Source organism: Marmota marmota, unplaced genomic scaffold (genome assembly GCF_001458135.2).
Source record: "Marmota marmota marmota unplaced genomic scaffold, marMar, whole genome shotgun sequence".
Taxonomy (NCBI): domain Eukaryota; kingdom Metazoa; phylum Chordata; class Mammalia; order Rodentia; family Sciuridae; genus Marmota; species Marmota marmota.
The window spans coordinates 3,684,443-3,695,949 of record NW_026000076.1 but is presented as its reverse complement, the minus strand read 5'-3'; positions in this window follow the sequence as shown (position 1 = coordinate 3,695,949).

Sequence of the window (11,507 nt, the reverse complement as noted above, 5' to 3'; positions counted from 1 at the left end):
TTATCTTGCCATAATATTTACCTTCACATGGTAAGTGCTGCTATTTTCCCATGACTGCAATGAAGAATTGTGGTAAGATAAACTCACCTCTATAAGATAAATGTCAGATGTTTAATGAAAATCACTGGATGAACATCCCAGGTTTACTTTGAATTTTCTGAGGGTCTGGCCCTCCGGTCAAATTTAACACAAAATTTTTTTCCAAATATGAGTCTCTGTGTTCAAAACCGGGGATTATAAGAAATGGATTCTGAGAGGGCACATACCGTAGGGAAAAGATGGCAGATCTAGGTATACAGAGATGTGAATTCTCCACCCTGTTCTGTTCCATACTGATTAAGAGAGTCTCTTGGCCTCAGTTTCACCTGTAAAATGAGTAGATGTAACTATATCCTAGCCTGTTCTAAGATTCTGTGTTTGTGCATGAATATATGATCAAGTTGAAGTTAATTATCATAGTTATTGTAATCCAACTTTTCAGATATAAGATATTGGATCTGGTTTTGAGGACCAAAGAAATTCAAAATATGTCATCTACGGGCAAGAAATCACAGCATATTTGAGAGAAGAGGATAGATATATACAAGGATAAGTGGGAACCTACTTTTACTTTAAATTTAGGCATTTTCCCAGAAGAAATTAAAAACAGATGGGGTACTTGGTTGGTACTTCACAGATGATTTATGATCACAAATATTTAGGCCCATTTTCCATAAAGAGCTTCATGGACTCTCATGACTCTCTATGATGAGGTATTGTGGAGTTGTACTTTTGAAGTGGAGTGAAGAGCCTCTCACCCCAGCATCAGGAGGACTACTCCACTGTTTTCTCTCTAATGTGTTGGGCTTCCTTGTTGTCTTAGTTATTTCAGGCTATAGCAAAGTACCATAGACTGGGTGGCTTAAACAACAGAAATTTGTTTCTCATCGTTTGGGAGGCTGAGAGATCCAAGATGAAGGTGTCAGGAGAGGTCATGTTTGGTAAGGGCTCACTTTTATGTCCTCAGTAAGGGATAAGAAAGGTGAAAGGGGTGAACAAACTTCCTTGGGCCTTTTATATAATGGTTGTTAATCACATTCATGTAGTCCCTGGCCTCATGTATTAATCACCTTCCAAAAGGTCTCATTTCTTAATAATATTGCTTCAGGGATTAGGTTTTAACATACAAATTTATAAGGACATAAGCACTTGTCAACTTTAATTAGAAGATAGGCCTACCTCTCTAGAGAGTCTGGATATCAGCAAGAGAGTGTCCACAGGACACCAGGCCAGTATACATAGACAATATGCTCCAGATCTACCCAGTACCAAGTCAGTCCTTGGAATCCTATCCTCTAGGCAAGCCCGTGTAGCCCTATGCCCCAGCAGACCCCACGGGCCAGTCCTGACCTATAAACACATAGTAGACCCTGCAGTGGGCCAACTCCCACAGACCCAGGCTTTGTGACCACCTCTGTTGACCCAGCATTTCAGCCAGATTCCAAAACCCCAGAGCCAATGCTAGCTCTTATGAACCTATCATCTAGACCAATAACCACCTACAAAGGATCTTGGTCAGCCTTTGTGTACTCAGTCTCCACCAGTCCCAATGGCCCTAGGATCTAGGCTAGTTCCTCTGAATCCGGGTACCAGGACATGCCAGCATCTATGATCCATCTCCATACTTGATCCTACAGACCCAGGCTCCACATCTGCCCCAGGGAGGGTTTGGAGTTGTATCTTGTCCTAATGGCCCCAGGTTCTAGCTAGCTTGCCTGAGGCCTCCAGCAGCAATCCCACCCAGGATCCCTGGACAGGATGACTGGTGAAGGGATTTTCTATAAAAGGGCAGACTACAAAGTCTTGAACAAGTCCCTGCTTTTTCAAATGTGTTGGCACCAACAGCCACAGAATCAAAAATAATCAGAGAGACATGGGATTACCAAAGGAACAATAAAGTACCACCATTCAGCCGAAAAGAAATTGAGATTTATGAAACCTGACCAAAGGGTACAAAATAATCATTTTAAAGGAAGCTAAAGATACTTCAAAGACATTCAGAAAAATAATTCAAAAAAATCAGGTAAACAAAAATTAAAAGTGATAAAATTTAACAGAGAGATTAAATCCATGAAAAACAAATTCTGGATCTGCAAAAGGCAATTAACGAAATGAAAAACTACCTAAGGGAATATCAATAGAAGAACTGATCAAGCAGAAGAAAGAGTCTGTGAATTCCAAAACAGGTTATATGAAAATACACAGAGAAGAAAAAGAAAAAAAAAAGATGAAAAGGAATGGAGAATGGTTATAGAACTTGTGGGACAGCATCAAGAAAGCAAATATTTTAATTATAGGAGTATAAGAAGGAGAGAAAGGATCGGAAAGCTTATTAGAGAAATAATAGCAGAAAATGTTACAAGATCTCGAGAAAGATATAAATATCCAGGTACAGGAAGTTCAGAGGTCTTTAATTAGATTCAATGCAAACAGGACTACAGCAAGATACATGAAAGTCTGTCAAAATCAAAGACAAGGAGATGACAATAAAAACAGAAAGAAGAAAAGAAGCATGCCATCTATCAGGAAGTTCCAATAAGGCTATTGCTAAACTTCTGAGCAAAAATCTTTCAGGCCAGTAGAGAGTAGGATCACATATTCAACATGCTGAAAAACAGAAACAAAACCAAAACTCAATTAAACTAAACAACAACAACAACAAAAACAATCACACACCTCGCCCCCACCACCAGTCAACCCAGAATGTTGTATCCAGCAAAACTTTCCTTTGGAAATGGAGAAGAGATAAAGTCTTTCCCAGAAAAGCAAAAGCTGAGAAAGTTCTCGGCATCAGACTTGTCTTACAAGAAATGCTAAAGGGAGTTCTTTAAGCTCAAAGAAAAAGAAGCTAATTAGTAACACAAAAACATACCAAAATTTAAAACTCATTAGTAGAAGTAAGTACATGGTCCAGAATAAATCAATACTGTAATAGTGGGGTATAAATTACATATATCTTCAGTATGTACGTTAAATGACAAAACATTAAGAATAATAAATAAGTAATAAATAAGTACAATAATTTGTTAAGAGATAAACAATATAAAGATACACTTTGTGACATCAAAATCAAAAAGTGTGGAGTAAAAATTTTTAGGTTTTTTTAAATACAAGTCAAATTTTTATCAGTTTAAAATAGTCTCTATAACTAAGCCTCATGGGAATTGCAAAGGAAAATTTATAGTAGATACACAAAAAATTATGTAAGGAACCAAACAACATCACTAGAGAAAAATCACCTAATCACAAAGGAAGACAGTAAGGGAGAAAGAAAGGAACAAAGAAGTCACAAAACAACCAGAAAATAATTAACAAAATGGCAGTAGTAAATCCTTATCGATAAGTGCCTTGAATGTAAATGGATTAAATTCTCCAATCAAAAGGTACAAAGTGGCTGAATGGATTAAAAACAGACAGCTCCAACAATAACAACAAAACACACACACACACACACACACACACACACACAAAAGACCCAATTTTATGCAACTGACAAGAGATTCACTTCACCTTTAAAGACACACAGCTATTGAAAGTGAAAAAATGTAAAGGAATCCATCAAAATAGAAATCAAAAGCCAGAAGAGAGATTATACTTATTTCAGAGAAAATTAACTTTAAGTCAAAAACTGAAAAGAAGCAAAGAACACTGTTAAATAATGATATACACATAATTATATGTATATGTGCACCCAAAATTGGAAAAACAAAATATATAAAGCAAATACTGGTGGATTTGAAGGAAAAAAAAAACAGACTGTCATACAATAATAGTGGCTGATTCCAATAATCCATTTTCCATAAAATAAAAAAGACTGTACCAAAAACTCTAAGAACTAATAAAATACTTTGGGGAAGTTACAGGATGAAAAATCAACATGGAAAACTCAGTAGATTACCTATATGTAGCAACAAACTATTAAAATAAACAAATTAAGAAAATAACCTCATATTTATGAGGCACAATGAGGTTTTCAACACATATTTACATTGTGGAATGATTAAAGCAAACACACTAACAGACCCACTGCCTCACATAATTCACATGCTTATCATTCCTTTGTGGTAAAGACATTTAAAATGAATTTGTTTAGCAATTTTAAAATACTTATTATATCCTCTATAGCATTACTTATTATAGCCCCTATTCTATGTAATAGATTACTAGAGCTTATTCCTCCTTATTCAAATTTTGTGTCCTCTCTCCTCCTCTATTGTCAAGTAATCAGCATTTTACACATTACCTTTTTTGATTTCACATATAGGTAAGGTCACATGCTCTTTACGTGCTTGGCTTATTTTGTTTAGCATGATGTTCTCAGTTTCATCCATGTTGTCATAAGTCACAATTTCTTTACAAGACTGAACAGCATTCTGTTGTGTACATATGTATCACATTTTCTTCATCCATTTATCTGGTTATGAACACTTAGTTTGCTTCCATATCTTGGCTACTGTGAATACTGCTGTAATGAACATGGAAGTGCAGGTCTCTCTTATGGCATACTGATTTCACTTCCTTTGAATATATATCCAGAAATGGAATTCCTATATCATATAGTGATGCTGCTTCAAGTATTTGGAGGAATCTCCATACAGTTTCCATAATACCTGTACTAATTCACATTTCCACCAAAGTGCATCAAGTTTATCATTTCTCTACATCCTCCCCAATATTTAAAATTTGGCTTATATATTAATATGTGTGAAGTGATAGCTCATGGTGGATTTACCTTACACTTCTCTAATAATTAATGATGGATCACAAGCATTTTTCATCTCTCTCTTGGCCCTTTGTATATATCCTCTTTCAAGAAATTATTATTTTGGATCTTTGACAATTTTTAAAATTGGGTTCTTTGTTTTAGCTACTAAGTTGTTTTCCTTATATATTTTGTATATTAGTCCCTTATCAGATGTTTGGTTTGCAAATGTTTTCCCCTATTTCTTAGGTTGCCTCTTTACAGTCTCCTGTGCAGAAGCTTTTCAGTTTGATGCAATCCATTTTTTTTCCTATTGTTACTTTTGGGGAAGTTACAGGATGAAAAATCAACATGCAAAACTCAGTAGATTATCTATATGTGACTTGGGAGATAGAGTCAAGAAATCTTTGCATGGATCTATATCATAGAGGTTTCCCCTATGCTTAATTATATTATTTTTTATTAATTTATTAATTAAATGTAGGACCTCTAGGCCTTATATTTAAGCCTTTAATTGGTATCAAATTGACTTTTATATATGGTATAAGGAAAAGATCCAATTTTACTCTTTTGCATGTAGATACCCAGTTTTTTCAGCCTCATTTGTTGAAGAGACTATCCTCTGTTGTACATTCTTGGCATCTTTATCAAAAATCAATTGATCATCAATGTGTAAGTTTGTATCTGATCTCTTTCTCATGTTCCATGGGTCAATGTGTGTATTGTTTATACCAGTGCTACATTGTTGAGATTATTATAGCTTTGTAATAGATTTTGAAGCTGGGTAGTGTGACACCTATAGCTTTGTTCATTTCACTCAAGACTAATATGGCTATTAAGGGTTTTTGTATTTCCATAAAAATTTTAGGATTTTATTTCTATTTTCTTATGAAATGACATTGAAATTCTAATAGAGATTATATGAAATTTGTAGATTAATTTGGATAGTATGTAAATGTAACAATATTAATTCTTCCAATTCATGAACACTTGATACCTCTCCATTTATTTGTACCATCTACTAGGTCTTTCAACAATGATCTATAGTTTTCATTATAAAGATCTTTCAAGCATGTAATTAAGGTTAAATTAAGTCATAATAGTGGTACCCTGATTCAATATTAATAGTATCCTTATTTTAAACAAAAAGATATTGAAAAACTGACTATGTGTGTGTGAGTGTGTATGTGTGTTTGTGTGTGTGTTCTTGTATCAAGGAACATCTATGTGAGGACACAGTGAGAAGTTAGCTGTCTATGAGCCAGGAAGAGTGAAGCCCTCACTGGAAACAGAATTAACCGAATTTTAACAGTGGGCTTTCACCCTCCAGAAGAAAAGAAAAATTCTGTTGTTATACTATTTTGTTATGGTAGCCCAAGCTAACTAATATCCAAATACTAAACCAGACCACACATGGGAAAGAGGTTTCTATTCAAATCATTTTCTAGGCATATATTTCCTCTAGGATAATCAGTTCAAAATGAAGAGTTCAAATGAAAACAAAATGCATTATACAACTAGCCAATAGCTACCACTTATTATAGTATTTATGTGATGTTGTGCTAAGCACCAAGTTGTTAGGAGCAGGCTCAGGGAATGTAAACTCAATAGATATAAATAGCCATACAAAGCCCTCTGATGCATATGCTGTGTGTGTATTAGCTCACTCATACACATTCACCAGCATATTGTGGGATTACATACACACACACACATACACACAACTCAGCAATATAAAAATTGCTGAGAGGTAGGTGGCAAAGTGTTATTATCATCACTTTATAGAGGAGAAAAAAGTATGCTGCTGAAAGGTCAAGTATCTTGTTCAAAGTGACAGAGAATAGCAGAGTGGAGCCCTAGAATTATTAACTTCTATTTTCTAATCTAGTGGACCTGAGGTTATAGAATCCAACTAGGAAGTTCAAGATATCAGTTTTATGTCATGAGACAGTTATGCTACATGGGTCATTCTGTTCTTTTGTCCCCTCACCTGGGAGCCACTTGATGACTTCAGCCTAAGCAGCTTTCCCTATCCTGGGAATCCTGAATCTCAAACCAGAACTATATTAAAAATAAGTACTTGTGACTAACTGTGAATTTCAGATCTCCTACACTCCAGGCTACCCAATATTTTTATCTAATCAAAATCTCCTTTGGTTCCATCTGTGTGTCCTTTGTCTGGGAACAGCCTAGTGATCTCTTCAGAAGAGTAAGGGGCTTCAGGTAGGGATACTGGAAACCTGGCTCAAGATCAACCATCAGAAGCAATCCTCAGGGTCACTAAAGCACACTTTGGATATGATTGGCTCTTCACACTCTGCAGAGCCTACAGTGTCCAAAATTCTGTGTGAATGTTTAGATCTACATTTAAAGGAGAGACAGGTAAATGATGCCTCTTGAAGAGGACTGTGTAGTAATTAAGTGACAGTCATTTTTGCTTTTCTCCCCAATGTTTTGGCACTGTTGACTCTGACTCCCTTCAAAATCTCCTATTGTTGGGCCCAAGGATCATACAATTAACATCTATGTTATCTGCTCCCTTCCTTCCTTCATTTCTGTCCAATATCTATCAAAGGTAGAAGGGATTCTCAAGGACAATGCTTTATGAAAATTACAAAATGATGTTGAGAACGAGACTCAAATCCTGATAGCAGAATATCATGCCATTTTGCTATCAAGTTAAGTTAGGCAAAAACATACACATAATAAAATGAAAAGCATCATGGTGAAGCTGTTTCAAATTTCACTTCCTTCTTACTAGAAATGTGATATGAAAGTGTATCTTTGTGACTAAGGGAATAAATAGCATTTGTTCTGGTCCAACTTTGTGATTATTCTTTTTCTAGAGTTTGATAATCTCTTTGGTGTGAACCTTTACATATTTTCCTGGAATTTGTTGCCTCTCCATTTCAATGCCTTTACTACTGTTTTTAAATAGTTCTCAAAATCTACATTAGGTGGTCATTAAAAGCTAAATAGAGAACTGAATTCCTCTCTCTTTCTTTCTTTCTCTCATTTTCCAATATCAATATCCTATACCAATTAGGTGTCCCATGGTTTAATTTTGACACTAATTACCTGAAAATAGAGCATACTATACAGGTCAGGGTGTTCAATTTCACAAGATTTACCCCACTTCAGGTGGGATGTGTGTCCCAGACGTCTGCAAGGCAACTGTGCTTGTTTCCAGATGACTACAAATTCAGGGGTTTCCATGACCCCACTGAGGTTTCATAATTCACTGCAAGTATTTGCAGAGCTTCAGAAAATGCTATACTTACAGTTTTATTATAAAAGGTACATCTCAGGAGCACCATGTGGAAGAGATGCACATGGCAAGGTATGGACTTGTTAGTAAAGCACAGAATTTCCATCCTCATAGTTCACAAGTTTCTATGGAGGTTTTACTACCCAGGCGTGATGAATGAAATCATTGGTGCTAGTAACTGAGAGATTGGTGATTGAACTCAAACTCCAGCCCTTTTCTCCTCCTCCTCAGAGTAGGGGTGGGGCCCAAGTTATAGAGGAATTCACATCATTAGCATTACAAAACCATTCCTGTCACTCAGGATATATCAAGTGTTCTAGGAGCTTTTATGCTAGGAATGGGAATAAATTGTTGTTTTATTACATCACCCTCTCAATTGCTCTTTTTCCATCTTATGTGCTTAGTACACGGAGAGGACACTTTTCTTATGGCCCTCAGTATTTTTGCTCCAAGGTATATAATTCATATATAGGGACTTCTCTGAGTATGAGCAGGATCTGGAGGATAGGATGAGATGTCATTCTTATGATAAGGTGATATTGTATGGCAGAAAAGTGAAGGGATTTTGCAGATTACTGTGCTTCATCAGCTGACTTTGTACTAACTGAAGAGTGGTCTTCCTGAGTTGGCCTGAATGAATCAGGCCTCAAAGAGATCTTTTAAGGAGAGTCTTTAGGGTAGAATAGAGATGGTCTGGTTATATAGAAGAAGCAAGTTAGCACGATTTTTTCAAGGAAATCAATTCTGCCAATAACCACAAGCATTTAAAAGAGGACTGACCCTGAAATCTCAGATGAGACCATAGTCTCAGCTTAAAATATGAGGGCTAATACTTGATGATAAGAATGTCCTTTACTATCTTCCTAAGTTTCCTGACTTCCAACCATCTTTCAATTCCATCTGCACTGCTGATCAATTGATTTTTTTTTTTTTTGCAGTGCTTTGATGGAACCCAGAGCTTCATGCATGCCAGGCAAGCACTCTCTGAGCCACATTCCCATCCAATCTTATGTATTTTTAAATGAAGACTTATTAAGTGAGTACTGCAGCAATCCAATGGAGCGATGTTCATGTTTCATACAAGAGTGAAGGACTGGAGTGAACAGCTGTGACTATTCAGGGTACAAATGGATGACATTGAATATGAGGGAAAAATCAGTTAAGAATGACTCCAAGGTTCTGGGCTGAGAGGCTGGAAGGGTGGCATTGCTACCAACCAGTATAGGAAAAGCTGTGGTTGGATTAGTTCAGAGAGTGGGGGATACACATAGGTAGATGGTGTGTGTGTGTGTGTATAGGGGAAGATCAGAGTTCCATTTCAGATATATTAAATCTGATCTGATATCTGGATATGCACATCTGGAAAGAGGGCAGAAGTTTTGGCTGCAGTCCCATTTTTTGAAACTTGGTGGCAAGTACATTTTGTTTAAGTCTGGGAGATAGATGAAATTGCCAGAGGAATAATGATACTGACAGAAAAGAAGAGGAAGTCTAGGGACTGAGCCCTAGGGAAGAGAGAAGAAAGGTAATAGTGTAGGACCCTGAAAGGTAATAGTGTAGGAGGAGCATTCAGGAAACCTTGATTTTATGTAGGCCAAGAGAAGAGACTGTATTGAGGAAGAAGTGATTATCTCTCTAACTGTTGCTTCATGGGTATAATAAGTGAAGACCAGTTTTAACCACTTGATGAAAGGATGAGGATGTCATTGATGATAATTATAGAAACCTTTTTTTGGGGGGGAATTGTAGGGCAAACGTTGATTGTAGTGACTTCAAGAATGATAGGAGAAAGAAAAATCTGAGACAGGCATATACAGTTGTTTGAATGAATTTTGTTTATGAAGTAGTAGCTCCTAGAGAAACTGCAATAAGGAATGCTTAATACTGACGCTTAATGAGTCAATAGCAAGACCTTTAAAGTGTTAGTAAAGTTTGCTTCAACTGTATTCAGCTGCAGGAATATAGGGTTGTGTAGGCGGGAGAGCTGACTTTAACCAGGATTGTGGTTTGGGTAAGGATTTATAGCAAAGCAAATGAAAAGGAATGGAGTCCTGGTGATTTACAAAGGACCAGGGAATTCAAAGTGGGCAAGGAGGAGAGTGAGAATGTGAAGAGTTGATGGTCATTGAAAGATTGTAGGAGGATAAGGGTCAGGGGTCCTGTTGGGGTTGACATGCCCAAAAGAATGAACTGGAGAGATTGCAGATGGTCAGCAGAGGGAGGGGAAGGTGACTGGGATCACTGAAAGACTTTGTTTATTTAGATTTTATTTAGAGTGTGACCATACGAGAGATCAGTGAGTTAGGGGAGAATACAAGTAGTACTGGAAAATTCAAAACACTGAAAGATTAATTTAGTGGTTGTGTTACCAAAAGTTTGGTCCTTGTTCGTGATGCCACTTCAGTCAGGAGGACCCAGTTCTAAGAAAAAGAAAAAAAGAGGTTTCATTGCTTTGCTAGCAGAGAAGAAACACAGGGGACTTGGGTCTCAAAGGCGGTGATTCTGCCCATCAGCAGGAACTGGGGGCTTTTAAAAAGGTGATTCAAAGGCTGCATTTTATGAATCCTCTGTTGGAGTCTAGTTCACTTGTTAATTTGGGAGATAGTCATTTTTGAGATCTTCTGGTACCATCCCCAAAGTCTGGGTTACTTCATTCCCATGATGGGTGTGTGCTCAAGGGCAGATACATTTGCTTAAACTGGGGAAGAAAGGTAATCTTGTTTCTCCTGAGATGAGGGAGTGAGAGAGATTAGGGAGGAGCAGAGAGAAAGGTAGAGAAAGAAACATGTCCATTTAAAAAATAAGTTGCCAGTGGCTGAGCAGCAAGGGATACATCCAAAGCATAATGTGGACCACAAATCCCATTACAGAGGGATTGTTCACATAAGCACTGAAAGCAAGGCAGGGTAAGTTCTAGAGTGAGTGTGAGCCAAGGATGACATTTTTTTAGAAAAGAGGAGAAATGCACTGGGTGGGAGTGTTGGGGGATGCCAGTGGACTATAGGGGTAAAGAGCTTGTCATGTGGACACCATTTGAGAGGTCTATAGGAGAGGCAGCATCTCTCTGGGAAGGGACAGATTCTAGTTAGAGTAGGAATGTGAAGAGACTTTTCAGAAAACAGGTTATGATTGCTAACTAGTTTTCCTGGTGACTTTCCCTATAGTATCCAAGTAAAATGTTCAGCATTATCAATGCATTTACAAAGCTATCATCCAAAAAATTGGATATTTCATCGACTATTTTGTCTGTATTCATAATATTAGATGCAAGAGAATATCCTCAAGACATTTTCTTCTTACACATTCTGGCTGAAATGGGCCGTGGAAAAATGCTGTTTATTTAGCTAAGATTTTGACTGTGCAAATGATCTTTAACTACTTAATTGGCTTCGATAGATCAAAAGTAGGGAAAGCAATCTGCATGCTGGGCTAAGACTTTATAGGCTTATATATTTGGGAAGTGTTAGTGGGGGAGAAAACTAAAGCTTGTAGATTACT